Genomic DNA, 15,421 nt, shown 5'->3' on the forward strand with positions numbered 1-15,421 from the left:
TATGGATGGAAAAAGAAGCTGGAAGGGTCAAACGAAACGACACAGGATTAAGAACCTCAGAAATCCTATACGGACCAATGAAACGAGGCTTAAATTTAGGAGAGGAAACTTTCATAGGAATATAACGAGACGACAACCAAACCAAATCCCCAACACGAAGTCGGGGACCCACACAGCGCCTGCGGTTAGCGAAACGTTGAGCCTTCTCCTGGGACAATGTCAAATTGTCCACTACATGAGTCCAAATCTGCTGCAACCTATCCACCACAGTATCCACACCAGGACAGTCCGAAGACTCAACCTGCCCTGAAGAGAAACGAGGATGGAAACCAGAATTGCAGAAAAACGGCGAAACCAAAGTAGCCGAGCTGGCCCGATTATTAAGGGCGAACTCAGCCAAAGGCAAAAAGGACACCCAATCATCCTGATCAGCAGAAACAAAGCATCTCAGATATGTTTCCAAGGTCTGATTGGTTCGTTCAGTTTGTCCATTTGTCTGAGGATGGAAAGCCGAGGAAAAAAAGACAAATCAATGCCCATCCTAGCACAATAGGCACGCTAAAACCTCGAAACAAACTGGGAACCGCTGTCAGAAACAATGTTCTCCGGAATGCCATGTAAACGAACCACATGCTGGAAAAACAATGGCACCAAATCAGAGGAGGAAGGCAATTTAGACAAGGGTACCAAATGGACCATCTTAGAGAAGCGATCACAAACCACCCAAATGACCGACATCTTTTGAGAGACAGGGAGATCCGAAATAAAATCCATAGAGATATGTGTCCAGAGCCTCTTCGGGACCGGCAAGGTCAAAAGCAACCCACTGGCACGAGAACAGCAGGGCTTAGCCCGAGCACAAGTCCCACAGGACTGCACAAACGAACGCACATCCCGCGACAGAGACGGCCACCAAAAGGATCTAGCCACCAAATCCCTGGTACCAAAGATTCCAGGATGACCAGCCAACACCGAACAATGAACCTCAGAGATAACTCTACTCGTCCATTTATCAGGGACAAACAGTTTCTCCGCTGGGCAACGGTCAGGTCTATTAGCCTGAAATTTTTGCAGCACCCGCCGCAAATCAGGGAAGATGGCAGACAAAATTACCCCCTCTTTGAGAAAACCCGCCGGCTCAGGCAAACCCAGAGAGTCGGGCACAAAACTCCTAGACAGGGCATCCGCCTTCACATTCTTAGAGCCCGGAAGGTACGAAACCACAAAGTCAAAACGGGAGAAAAACAGCGACCAACGAGCCTGTATAGGATTCAACCATTTGGCAGACTCGAGATAGGTCAAATTCTTGTGATCAGTCAAGACCACCACGCGATGCTTAGCTCCTTCAAGCCAATGACGCCACTCCTCGAATGCCCACTTCATGGCCAGCAACTCTCGATTGCCAACATCATAATTACGCTCAGCAGGCGAAAACTTCCTGGAAAAGAAGGCACATGGTTTCATCACCGAGCCATCAGAACTTCTTTGCGACAAAACAGCCCCTGCACCAATCTCAGAAGCATCAACCTCGACCTGGAACGGGAGCGAAACATCTGGCTGGCACAACACAGGGGCAGAAGCAAAACGACGCTTCAACTCCTGAAAAGCCTCCACAGCAGCAGAAGACCAATTGACCACATCAGCACCCTTCTTGGTTAAATCAGTCAACGGTTTAGCAATACTAGAAAAATTATTGATGAAGCGACGATAAAAATTAGCAAATCCCAGGAACTTTTGCAGGCACTTCAGAGATGTCGGCTGAGTCCAATCATAAATGGCCTGAACTTTAACAGGGTCCATCTCGATAGTAGAAGGGGAAAAAATGAAACCCAAAAATGAAACCTTCTGAACACCAAAGAGACACTTTGACCCCTTCACAAACAAAGAATTTGCATGCAGGACCTGGAACACCATTCTAACCTGCTTCACGTGAGACTCCCAATCATCCGAGAAGACCAAAATATCATCCAAGTATACAATCAGGAATTTATCCAGGTACTCTCGGAAGATGTCATGCATAAAGGACTGAAATACTGATGGAGCATTGGAAAGCCCGAATGGCATAACCAGGTACTCAAAATGGCCCTCAGGCGTATTAAATGCTGTTTTCCATTCATTGCCCTGTTTAATACGCACAAGATTATACGCACCACGAAGATCTATCTTGGTGAACCAACTAGCCCCCTTAATCCGAGCAAACAAATCAGACAGCAGCGGCAAGGGGTACTGAAATTTGACTGTGATTTTATTAAGAAGGCGGTAATCAATACAAGGTCTCAACGAACCATCCTTCTTGGCCACAAAAAAGAACCCTGCTCCCAATGGTGACGACGACGGGCGAATATGACCCTTCTCCAAGGATTCCTTTACATAACTCCGCATAGCGGCTGTTATGTTTGCTAATGACAGGTGTTATGAAGGCAATCCAGAAACACAGTGTGCTTAGCGATCAGAGCGCACACAGTGATCTGACAAATACCCAAAAATACAAGAACGAGCTCTGAGACGTGGAAACTCTGTAGACTGCACACCTGATCCTATCCTAAACACAACTAAAAGCGGCTGTGGATTGCGCCTAACAACTACCTAGGCAACTCGGCACAGCCTAAGAAACTAGCTAGCCTGAAGATAGAAAAATAGGCCTGACTTGCCCCAGAGAAATTCCCCAAAGGAAAAGGCAGCCCCCCACATATAATGACTGTGAGTAAGATGAAAAGACAAAACGTAGGGATGAAATAGATTCAGCAAAGTGGGGCCCGATATTCTAGGACAGAGCGAGGACAGTAAAGCGAACTTTGCAGTCTACAAAAAACCCTAAAGCAAAACCACGCAAGGGGGGCAAAAAAAAACCACCGTGCCGAACTAACGGCACGGCGGTACACCCTTTGCGTCTCAGAGCTTCCAGCAAAACAAAAGACAAGCTGGACAGAAAAAAAGCAACAAAAAAGCAAAAAGCACTTAGCTATACAGAGCAGCAGGTCACAGGAACAATCAGGAGAAGCTCAGATCCAACACTGAAACATTGACAAGGAGCAAGGATAGCAGCATCAGGCGGAGTTAAGTAATGAAGCAGTTAACGAGCTCACCAGAACACCTGAGGGAGGAAGCTCAGAAGCTGCAGTACCACTTGTGACCACAGGAGTGAATTCAGCCACAGAATTCACAACAAGCGGCGTGCTCAGGCACAGACAAACAGTCGACCTTTAGGAAATTTACTACCAAGAATCAAATCGATAGCACAATCGCAATCCCTATGCAGAGGTAGGGCACTGGATTTGGGCTCATCAAATACATCCCGGTAATCCGACAAGAACTCTGGGACCTCAGAAGGGGTGGATGATGAAATAGACAGAAATGGAACATCACCATGTACCCCCTGACAACCCCAGCTGGACACAGACATAGATTTCCAATCCAATACTGGGTTATGGACCTGTAGCCATGGCAACCCCAACACAACCACATCGTGCAGATTATGCAACACCAAAAAGCGAATATCCTCCTGATGCGCAGGAGCCATGCACATGGTCAGTTGGGTCCAGTACTGAGGCTTATTCTTGGCCAAAGGCGTAGCATCAATTCCTCTCAATGGAATAGGATACTGCAAGGGCTCCAAGAAAAACCCACAGCGCCTAGGAAACTCCAAGTCCATCAAATTCAGGGCAGCGCCTGAATCCACAAATGCCATGACAGAATAGGATGACAAAGAGCAGATCAAAGTAACGGACAAAAGAAATTTCGACTATACCGTACCAATGGTGGCAGACCTAGCGAAACACCTGGTGCGCTTAGGACAATCGGAAATAGCATGAGTGGAATCACCATAGTAAAAAAACAGCCCATTCCGACGTCTGTGTTCTTGCCGTTCATCTCTGGTCAAAGTCCTATCACATTGCATAGGCTCAGGTTTATGCTCAGATAATACCGCCAAATGGTGCACAGTTTTACGCTCACATAAGCGTCGATCGATCTGAATGGCCAAAGACATAGACTCATTCAGACCAGCAGGCATAGGAAATCCCACCATGACATCCTTAAGGGCTTCAGAGAGACCCTTTCTGAAAATTGCTGCCAGAGCACATTCATTCCATTGAGTGAGCACAGACCACTTCCTAAACTTCTGACAATATATCTCTACCTCATCCTGACCCTGACACAGAGCCAGCAAGATTTTCTCTGCCTGATCCACTGAATTAGGTTCATCATAGAGCAATCCGAGCGCCAGAAAAAAACGCATCAATATCACATAATGCAGGATCTCCTGGCGCAAGGGAAAATGCCCAGTCTTGAGGGTCGCCACGTAATAAAGAAATAATGATATTTACTTGTTGAACTGGGTTATCAGAGGAGCGGGGTTTCAAAGCCAGAAACAGTTTACAATTATTTTTGAAACTCAGAAACTTAGCTCTATCTCCAGAAAACAAATCAGGAATAGGAATTCTAGGTTCTAACATAGAATTCTGAACCACAAAGTCTTGAATATTTTGTACTCTTGCAGTGAGATGATCCACACAAGAAGACAGACCTTTAATGTCCATCACTACACCTGTGTCCTGAACCACCCAAATGTCTAGGGGAAAAGAAAGACAAAACACAGTGCAGAGAAAAAAAAATGGTCTCAGAACTTCTCTTTTCCCTCTATTGAGAAGCATCAGTACTTTGGGCCTCCAGTACTGTTATGAACTGGTGATTTAGAACCACAATGGACCTGGTGGTTAAGAGCACAGAAAATTACCTGATAGTTACTAATAACATAGGACGAGCTCTGAGACGTGGGAACTCTGCTGACCACAATCCCTAATCCTATCACACCACACTAGAAGTAGCCGTGGAGCGCTCCTGACCAGACCTAGGCGCCTCGGCACAGCCTAAGAAACTAGCTAGCCCTGAAGATAGAAAAATAAGCCTACCTTGCCTCAGAGAAATTCCCCAAAGGAAAAGGCAGCCCCCCACATATAATGACTGTGAGTAAAGATGAAAATACAAACAGAGATGAAATAGATTTTAGCAAAGTGAGGCCCGACTTACTGAATAGACCGAGGATAGGAAAGATAGCTTTGCGGTCAGCACAAATACCTACAAACAACCACGCAGAGGGCGCAAAAAGACCCTCCGCACCGACTAACGGTACGGAGGTGCTTCCTCTGCGTCCCAGAGCTTCCAGCAAGCAAGACAAACCAAAATAGCAAGCTGGACAAAAATAGCAAACAAAGAAGCACAAGCAGAACTTAGCTTATGCAGGGAAGACAGGCCACAAGAACGATCCAGGAGAGAGCAAGACCAATACTGGAACATTGACTGGAGGCAAGGAGCAAAGAACTAGGTGGAGTTAAATAGTGCAGCACCTAACGACTTAACCTCATCACCTGAGGAAGGAAACTCAGAAGCCGCAGCCCCACTCACATCCACCAGAGGAAGCCCATGGACAGAACCAGCCGAAGTACCACTCATGACCACAGGAGGGAGCTTGACCACAGAATTCACAACAGAGCATACAAGGTCAAACATATTAAAGATTTTAAGTAGTGATGAGCGAGTATACTTGGTACTCAAGATTTCCTGAGCACGCTCGGGTGTCCGACGAGTATTTTTTAGTGCTCGGAAATTGTTTTAATCGCCGCAGCTGAATGATTTACATCTGTTTTCCAGCTTGATTACATGTGGGGATTCCCTAGCAACCAGGCAACCCCCACATGTACTTATGCTGGCTAACAGATGTAAATCATTCAGCTGCGGCGATGAAAACTAAATCTCGGAGTACTAAAAAATACTCGGAGGACACCCGAGCGTGCTTGGGAAATCTTGAGTACCGAGTATACTGGCTCATTACTAATTTTAAAGGGAACCTGTCACCTGAATTTGGCGGGACTGGTTTTGGGTCATATGGGCGGAGTTTTCGGGTGTTTGATTCACCCTTTCCTTACCCACTGGCTGCATGCTGGCTGCAATATTGGATTGAAGTTCATTCTCTGTCCTCCATAGTACACGCCTGCGCAATGCAATCTTGCCTTGTGCAGCCAGCGGGTAAGGAAAGGGTGAATCAAACAACCAAAAACTCCGCCCATATGACCCAAAACCAGTCCTGCCAAATTCAGGTGACAGGTTCCCTTTAAGCTTTTAGTATAAAAAATAGTGTTTACAATAAATATATAAAAAAGGTAAAAATAACATGACACACAAATATGCAAAACAGTTGTAAAATAAAAATGGATAAATATCAGAAATGCCTTAATGTTTCAGTTTAGAGTTATCTGTTTTCCTGAGAGGAGGAGAAATAAATTATGGATCGCGTAAGCCCTTAGGCTGCTCTCACATGCCAAATTGGGCAGCATGGATTAGCTGTCAAGTTTTCTGTAAGTTAAAAAAAAAATTAATATTAAATAATATTGCACAAAATTGCAATTGGCCCGTTGGTTCAGTCTTCCAGAACAGTCATAGTCTCTTCTATCACCTTGGGAAAATGAGTGGGCCACCCCTGATGTATCGGCATTATTAGCTACATAATAAACTACATACCAGTCGGAATGCTTGCCAACATTCTTAAAAACTAAACTAGAGATAACCTAACTACTTTTTGGTATACAAACTCTTCACAACACAAAATGCTGTTTACAACTTGTCTCTTCAGCTATAGGCACCATCAACTGCAAACTAAAGTGATAAAGCAAATTTGATTGATTGACGTTAAGCAATTTCTTCACCTTTGAGCAAGGGATGGAAATTCTATGTTATATAAAACAAAATTCTAAGCCACTGCTACTTGTGAATGTGTGGTAGATATGTAGTATCAAACTTGACAGTGGCAGTAGGGCTATAACATCCAATGTATAACTGGTGCTTTTAGGGTCCTTCAGTATACCCTAGTATTGTATGTGACAAAGTCAGTATGGCAGATTGTTCCAATTATTAACACAGTACTCCTGTTCTAGTTGTTTAATTTGTTGTATTGTACTTGTATGACAATTACTTTAACTTTAAAAAATATATACCGTATATAACTTTCAGCACAAACGTTACTTTTTTTTTTTTTTTTTAAATGAAGCCCATGTTCCTTAATGATCAGGTTTGGCATTGTAAGAATTATTTCGACTGAAACTTTTTTCTTTTTGTCGACTTCATATAAAGAAAAAAAAAAAGGAAAGAAATCCACATACCAAATTTAGAAATGGTCAACTGGTAATTCCTCTATGTATAGTTCCTGCCCAAAAATTGAGTCGGTTTACTTCAGTAGGATGAGGTTTTCATACTGCAAAATGTGTTGGTCTGGTTTTTCTAATCCATTCCCAAAAAATTCAGCCTGTTCAGTTAGCTTTACATATTCCTTATATCTTAGTCTGATGTAGCAGCTGAAAAATCCTGGAAAAAGTTGCTTTTCATGCTATGTAAGAAATAGATTATTACATGCAAAATTGCAAAATGTAACCAGGACCAAAATAATAGGAATCACAATGCATTTACTATTTGAACCAGCTGGGAAAAAATCTGACATAGTTTTAATCGCTTTTATACCAATTTTCATTATATATATTTACTTGTTTGTTGTCTACTTGTTGTAAAGTGGACTTTCACCTGTTTTTGCATTGTAAACTGGCTATCTCAGGATAAAGTGGCTGAAGAACTGAATATCTCTGTTGTAAAGATATTGACATATAAAGTTTGTGGCACCTAATATGTTCACTCCGTTTTAACTGAGGGAATACTAACCGAGATTTTTCGCCGGAGCACATTTACCTTTTCCTATGTATAACACTGCCCAATCATAGGAAGGTTGCATCATACAGAGGACAAAAAAAGTAAATAACCCCACAGAATGGCAGAACAGTTTTTTGCTTTTCACTCTCTTTTGGTGAGACTGTGTGTCTATCCTTATCACACACGGATCTCCTCACTCCTAGTGTTTACTGAAAGTAGAAACGCTAGGAGAGGAGGAGAGCAACACTGTAATGCCATTATATATAGTGCTCAGCAATAATAAGTACATCCAAATTGATTTATCTGAAAACCTTCAGTTTCCTATCAGAAGCAACATTTTGTATGGGGTACCATACTACAAAATCCTCCCACGAATATGGGCCATTGATTGCAAACACAATTTATTTCACACATACAAAATAAGTTATTTTACAGTGATGTAAAACACATTTTTGGCCAGTGTTGCAAATCTGAAGGAGAACGGGGTTAAAGTGATTCAGTGACCAAGTGTGCCTCCTGATCTGAACCTAACTAAAACACCTACAGGGAATTCTGAAGAGACAAGTGGAGCATCAGTCTCCATCCAGCATCCGGGCTCTAACAGAGGTTGTTCTTGAAGAATGGAAAAATATGTTGCAATAGGTCACCAACTTGTTCATTTAAAGCCTAGAAGACTTGGTGCTGTCCTTAAGAAAAATCATGGAGGCCATCCAAATACTAGATTTGCTTGTTTTTGATGTGAGGTTTATTCATTTTAGCATCAAATAATTTGAGTAAAACTGAAGATTTTGTAAATAAAATTATTATAGTTACATTATTAACCTGACTTTCATGTTATTGGTTAAAAAATGTTCTATGAAACGCAGTCCTATCAACATTTTTTAAATTATTCTTGTGTTTAATGAAATATTAATTAAATCTTACTTTTCAAAGGGGGTGTACTAATTTATAGTGGGCACTCTATATGGCTCCAAATATATCTCAGGTATTGGGTATACCTGGGAGAGATCCAGAACATTGTATGTGACAAACTGCGCACACAATCATCTTTTCCTCTCTTGGCTATGTTATGACATGACAGCACCGGGAGAGGAGAGCTGCAATGTAATAAGATGAGAGCTGCAGTGGTCATCAGTAATGAATATGAGCACAGTTTATCACAATGCTATGGATAAATCCCAGTTATTGGGGGTATTATTTCCCAATATCTGGGATAGATCCAGAGCCATGTATGTAATGACATTACAGCACAGTTCTCCTAGCCTGGTGCTTGTAATCTTGTGCCGATTTTCAGAAAAGGCTCTAGGTCTTAGAGTAATTATAGACCAGTATGCTTAACAACCATTGTGGGGGAAAAAAGAATGTTTACAGAGCTTATAAGACTATACAGCATTATGTGATCATACATCCATGCTGACTATCACTTATAATGTTATTTCCTAAAGGTAGAAGTTGCTAATCTAACCTTGTTAGTTTTTATGAGGGTGTCCACATAGCACATTAAGTTCATTTTAAAGTTATGCACCTGGGCACTAATTATATGTGAGCATCATGTGTTCTAAGGGGAAAAAAAACTAGGAGAGTCACTTGTAGAGAAGGATCTAGGTATACGTGTAGATCACAGACTAAAGGTACCGTCACACTAGACGATATCGCTAGCGATCCGTGACGTTGCAGCGTCCTCGCTAGCGATATAGTCCAGTGTGACAGGCAGCAGCGATCAGGCCCCTGCTGTGCTGTCGCTGGTCGGGGAAGAAAGTCCAGAACTTTATTTCGTCGCTGGACTCCCCGCAGACATCGCTGAATCGGTGTGTGTGACACCGATTCAGCGATGTCTTCACTGGTAACCAGGGTAAACATCGGGTAACTAAGCGCAGGGCCGCGCTTAGTAACCCGATGTTTACCCTGGTTACCATCGTAAAAAAACAAACAGTACATACTTACATTCAGCTGTCTGTCCCTTGCTGTCTGGTTCCTGCACTGACTGCTGGCCGCAAAGTGAAAGTGAAAGCACAGCACAGCGGTGAGTCACACAGCGGTGACTCACCGCTGTGGCTGTGGTGTGCTCTGCTTTCACTTTGCGGCCAGCAGTCAGTGCAGCAAACAGACGGCAAGGGACAGACAGCTGAATGTAAGTATGTACTGTTTGTTTTTTTAGGATGGTAACCAGGGTAAACATCGGGTTACTAAGCGCAGCCCTGCGCTTAGTTACCCGATGTTTACCCTGGTTACCGGGGACCTCGGGATCGTTGGTCGCTGGAGAGCGGTCTGTGTGACAGCTCTCCAGCGACCAAACAGCGACGCTGCAGCGATCCGGATCGTTGTCGGTATCGCTGCAGCGTCGCTAAGTGTGACGGTACCTTAAGGCCAGCAGGATAGTGTCATGTGTTAAAAGAGCTAAAAACTCACGCAACGAGAACATATTACCAGTTTACAAAATATTAGTATGACATATGCAATATGCATTTCAGTTTTGGGAACTAGTATATGTTTTGGAATTAGAAAAAGTTACAAAGAAGAGCCATAAATCTGGTAAGGGGAATAAAGGAGCTTGGTTATCAGGAATAATGAAAAAAAGAAAAAATGTAAAGGTACTGTCACACTAGACGATATCGCTAGCGATCCGTGACGTTGCAGCGTCCTCGCTAGCGATATCGTCCAGTGTGACAGGCAGCAGCGATCAGGCCCCTGCTGGGAGATCGCTGGTCGGGGAAGAAAGTCCAGAACTTTATTTGGTCGCTGGACTCCCCGTAGACATCGCTGAATCGGCGTGTGTGACACCGATTCAGCGATGTCTTCGCTGGTAACCAGGGTAAACATCGGGTAACTAAGCGCAGGGCCGCGCTTAGTAACCCGATGTTTACCCTGGTTACCATCCTAAAAGTAAAAAAACAAACACTACATACTTACCTACAGCCGTCTGTCCTCCAGCGCTGTGCTCTGCACTCCTCCTGCTCTGGCTGTGAGCGTCGGTCAGCCGGAATGCAGAGCGGTGACGTCACCGCTCTGCTTTCTGGCTGCCCGGCGCTCACAGCCAGACCAGAGAAGCAGAGCGCCGAGGACAGACGGCTGTAGGTAAGTATGTAGCGTTTGTTTTTTTTACTTTTTAGGATGGTAACCAGGGTAAACATCGGGTTACTAAGCGCGGCCCTGCGCTTAGTTACCCGATGTTTACCCTGGTTACCGGGGACCTCGGGATCGTTGGTCGCTGGAGAGCTCTCTGTGTGACAGCTCTCCAGCGACCAAATAGCGACGCTGCAGCGATCCGGATCGTTGTCGGTATCGCTGCAGCGTCGCTATGTGTGACGGTACCTTAAGTGTTGTCAAAACTTGTTGCATGTAAAATCCACTCAAGTTAGTTGTTTATTTTTGTTTTTTTTTAAATCCTTGTTTTATCAGTAGAAGATTACCACTAAAGGATGACTTGGCCAGCTGCCAGGTAGTCCTACTCCGTCCCCACCATTGATCGGCAGCTTTCTGCTTATGCACAGTGTTCACAGAAAGCTGCAAATCGGTGGTATCGGAGAAATTATACAGAGCTCAGCATTGAGTACTGGTGGATCGGCAACAAATACGTTTTTTAACCCATTATCTACCAATGTCCTTTTTTGGGGGCGCCTAATGTTTAGCTTCTAGCAACTAAGATTTTATAATTGGGTCCAATTTTTTTGTGTTGTGTTTGTAAAATGAATGTTTTCAAAATAGGAAATCATGCCATTGTCATTTTTAATTGAATATTGGGACGCCCTTTTCTGAAAAATCCGTACTTAAAGAAATTTTGCAAATTATGTTTCTGATTCATTAGGACCCAAATCATTAAAATTCTGTCATTAAAAAAAAAAAAATGAAAATGGATAATTTGGCAGGTAATGGGTTAAGTAAGTTATACATTGCTAAAATCAGTGTCTCTGCTTCTACATTGTGCTGCTCTCCGATGACGTTTCAAAAACCATGCGACAGATTTCCTTTAATTTATGGATGTTTATTAAAATGGCAGTGACTATTTAAGTGACCTGATGTTTATTTAGTGAAGTGCTTACCGTAAAGCAAGCACCATTTAGTTACAACTACATTTATTCTGCAAAGCTGGAAACCGTTCTGAATGTGGAAAAAAAATCCTATTCTAGACTATTACTGTACGATAATGTACTGGCTCCTTTAATTACACTAATTTTGCTAATTCTAAACAGACTTTTTGCATCACTCTGGTGAATACATATCCAGAAATGCTTTGAACTGTTGCTGACTAAGAATTCTGGAACATCTATGCTGCTTTTTTTATCATTCCTTATTAAACCCATTACTAAAGCTAACCCTATTGTGTACATACAGTATCTTTCACTATAAGGACGCACAGGCATGAAGTCATTGTCTCCTAAAACATTAGCACTGAACCCACTGTGTGTACTGCACCATGGGTTACATAGGTTTTCTGTGTGATGCCTTCCAGAACAAAGATACCAAATCAGAGGAGGAAGGCAATTTAGCCAAGGGCACCAGATGGACCATTTTAGAAAAGCGATCACAGACCACCCAAATGACTGACATCTTTTGAGAAACGGGAAGGTCAGAAATGAAATCCATCGAAATATGTGTCCAAGGCCTCTTTGGGACCGGCAAGGGCAAAAGCAACCCACTGGCACGAGAACAGCAGGGCTTAGCCCTAGCACAAATCCCACAGGACTGCACAAAAGTACGTACATCCCGTGACAGAGATGGCCACCAGAAGGATCTAGCCACTAACTCTCTGGTACCAAAGATTCCAGGATGACCAGCCAACACCGAACAATGAAGTTCAGAGATAAGTTTATTAGTCCACCTATCAGGGACGAACAGTTTCTCTGCTGGACAACGATCAGGTTTATTCGCCTGAAATTTTTGCAGCACCCGCCGCAAATCAGGGGAGATGGCAGACACAATGACTCCTTCCTTGAGGATACCTGCTGGCTCAGATAAACCCGGAGAGTCGGGCACAAATCTCCTAGACAGAGCATCCGCCTTCACATTTTTAGAGCCCGGAAGGTACGAAATCACAAAGTCGAAGCGGGCAAAAAATAACGACCAACGGGCCTGTCTAGAATTCAAGCGCTTGGCAGACTCGAGATAAGTCAAGTTCTTATGATCAGTCAATACCACCACGCGATGCTTAGCTCCTTCAAGCCAATGACGCCACTCCTCGAATGCCCACTTCATGGCCAGCAACTCTTGATTGCCCACATCATAATTACGCTCAGCGGGCGAAAACTTCCTGGAAAAGAAAGCACATGGTTTCATCACTGAGCAATCAGAACCTCTCTGTGACAAAACCGCCCCTGCTCCAATCTCAGAAGCATCAACCTCGACCTGGAACGGAAGAGAAACATCTGGCTGACACAACACAGGGGCAGAACAAAAACGACGCTTCAACTCCTGAAAAGCTTCCACAGCAGCAGAAGACCAATTAACCAAATCAGCACCCTTCTTGGTCAAATCGGTCAATGGTTTGGCAATGCTAGAAAAATTACAGATGAAGCGACGATAAAAATTAGCAAAGCCCAGGAACTTTTGCAGACTTTTCAGAGATGTCGGCTGAATCCAATCCTGGATGGCTTGGACCTTAACTGGATCCATCTCGATAGTAGAAGGGGTAAAGATGAACCCCAAAAATGAAACTTTCTGCACACCGAAGAGACACTTTGATCCCTTCACAAACAAAGAATTAGCACGCAGGACCTGAAAAACCATTCTGACCTGCTTCACATGAGACTCCCAATCATCTGAGAAGATCAAAATGTCATCCAAGTAAACAATCAGGAATTTATCCAGATACTCACGGAAGATGTCATGCATAAAAGACTGAAACACAGATGGAGCATTGGCAAGTCCGAACGGCATCACTAGATACTCAAAATGACCCTCGGGCGTATTGAATGCAGTTTTCCATTCATCTCCTTGCCTGATTCTCACCAGATTATACGCACCACGAAGATCTATCTTAGTGAACCAACTAGCCCCCTTAATCCGAGCAAACAAGTCAGATAACAATGGCAAGGGATACTGAAATTTAACAGTGATCTTATTAAGAAGGCGGTAATCAATACACGGTCTCAGCGAACCATCCTTCTTGGCTACAAAGAAGAACCCTGCTCCCAGTGGTGATGACGATGGGCGAATATGTCCCTTCTCCAGGGATTCCTTCACATAACTGCGCATAGCGGCGTGTTCGGGCACGGATAAATTAAATAATCGACCTTTAGGGAATTTACTACCAGGAATCAAATTGATAGCACAATCACAATCCCTATGCGGAGGTAGAGCATCGGACTTGGGCTCTTCAAATACATCCTGATAATCAGACAAGAACTCTGGGACCTCAGAAGGGGTGGATGACGAATTCGACAAAAATGGAACATCACCATGTACCCCCTGACAACCCCAGCTGGATACCGACATGGAATTCCAATCCAATACTGGATTATGGGCTTGTAGCCATGGCAACCCCAACACGACCACATCATGCAGATTATGCAACACCAGAAAGCGAATAACTTCCTGATGTGCAGGAGCCATGCACATGGTCAGCTGGGCCCAGTATTGAGGTTTATTCTTGGCCAAAGGTGTAGCATCAATTCCTCTCAATGGAATAGGACACCGCAAAGGCTCCAAGAAAAACCCACAACGTTTAGCATAATCCAAATCCATCAGATTCAGGGCAGCGCCCGAATCCACAAACGCCATGACAGAAAACGACGACAAAGAGCATATCAAGGTAATGGACAGAAGGAATTTGGACTGTACAGTACCAATGACGGCAGACCTAGCGGACCGCTTAGTGCGCTTAGGACAATCAGAAATAGCATGAGTGGAATCACCACAGTAGAAACACAGACCATTCAGACGTCTGTATTCCTGCCGTTCAACTCTAGTCATAGTCCTATCGCACTGCATAGGCTCAGGTTTAACCTCAGGCAGTACCGCCAAATGGTGCACAGATTTACGCTCGCGCAAGCGTCGACCGATCTGAATGGCCAAAGACAAAGACTCATTCAAACCAGCAGGCATAGGAAATCCCACCATGACATCCTTAAGAGCCTCAGAGAGACCCTTTCTGAACAAAGCTGCCAGCGCAGATTCATTCCACTGAGTGAGTACTGACCATTTCCTAAATTTCTGACAATATACTTCTATATCATCCTGACCCTGGCACAAAGTCAGCAAATTTTTCTCAGCCTGATCCACTGAATTAGGCTCATCGTACAGCAATCCGAGCGCCAGGAAAAACGCATCGACACTACTCAATGCAGGGTCTCCTGGCGCAAGAGAAAATGCCCAGTCTTGAGGTTCGCCGCGCAAAAAAGAAATAATAATCAAAACCTGTTGAATAGGATTACCAGAAGAATGAGGTTTCAAGGCCAGAAATAGCTTACAATTATTTTTGAAACTTAGAAACTTAGTTCTATCTCCAAAAAACAAATCAGGAATAGGAATTCTTGGTTCTAACATAGATTTCTGATCAATAGTATCTTGAATTTTTTGTACATTTATAACGAGATTATCCATTGAAGAGCACAGACCCTGAATATCCATGTCCACACCTGTGTCCAGAATCACCCAAATGTCTAGGGGAAAAAAAAAAAAGTGAACACAGAGCAGAAAAAAAAAAAAAAAAAATGATGTCAGAACTTTTTCTTTCCCTCTATTGAGAATCATTAGTTTGGCTCCTTGTACTGTTATGTTTGCTAATGACAGG

The sequence above is a fragment of the Ranitomeya imitator genome, chromosome 5 (genome assembly GCF_032444005.1).
Source record: "Ranitomeya imitator isolate aRanImi1 chromosome 5, aRanImi1.pri, whole genome shotgun sequence".
In the NCBI taxonomy this organism is placed as follows: domain Eukaryota; kingdom Metazoa; phylum Chordata; class Amphibia; order Anura; family Dendrobatidae; genus Ranitomeya; species Ranitomeya imitator.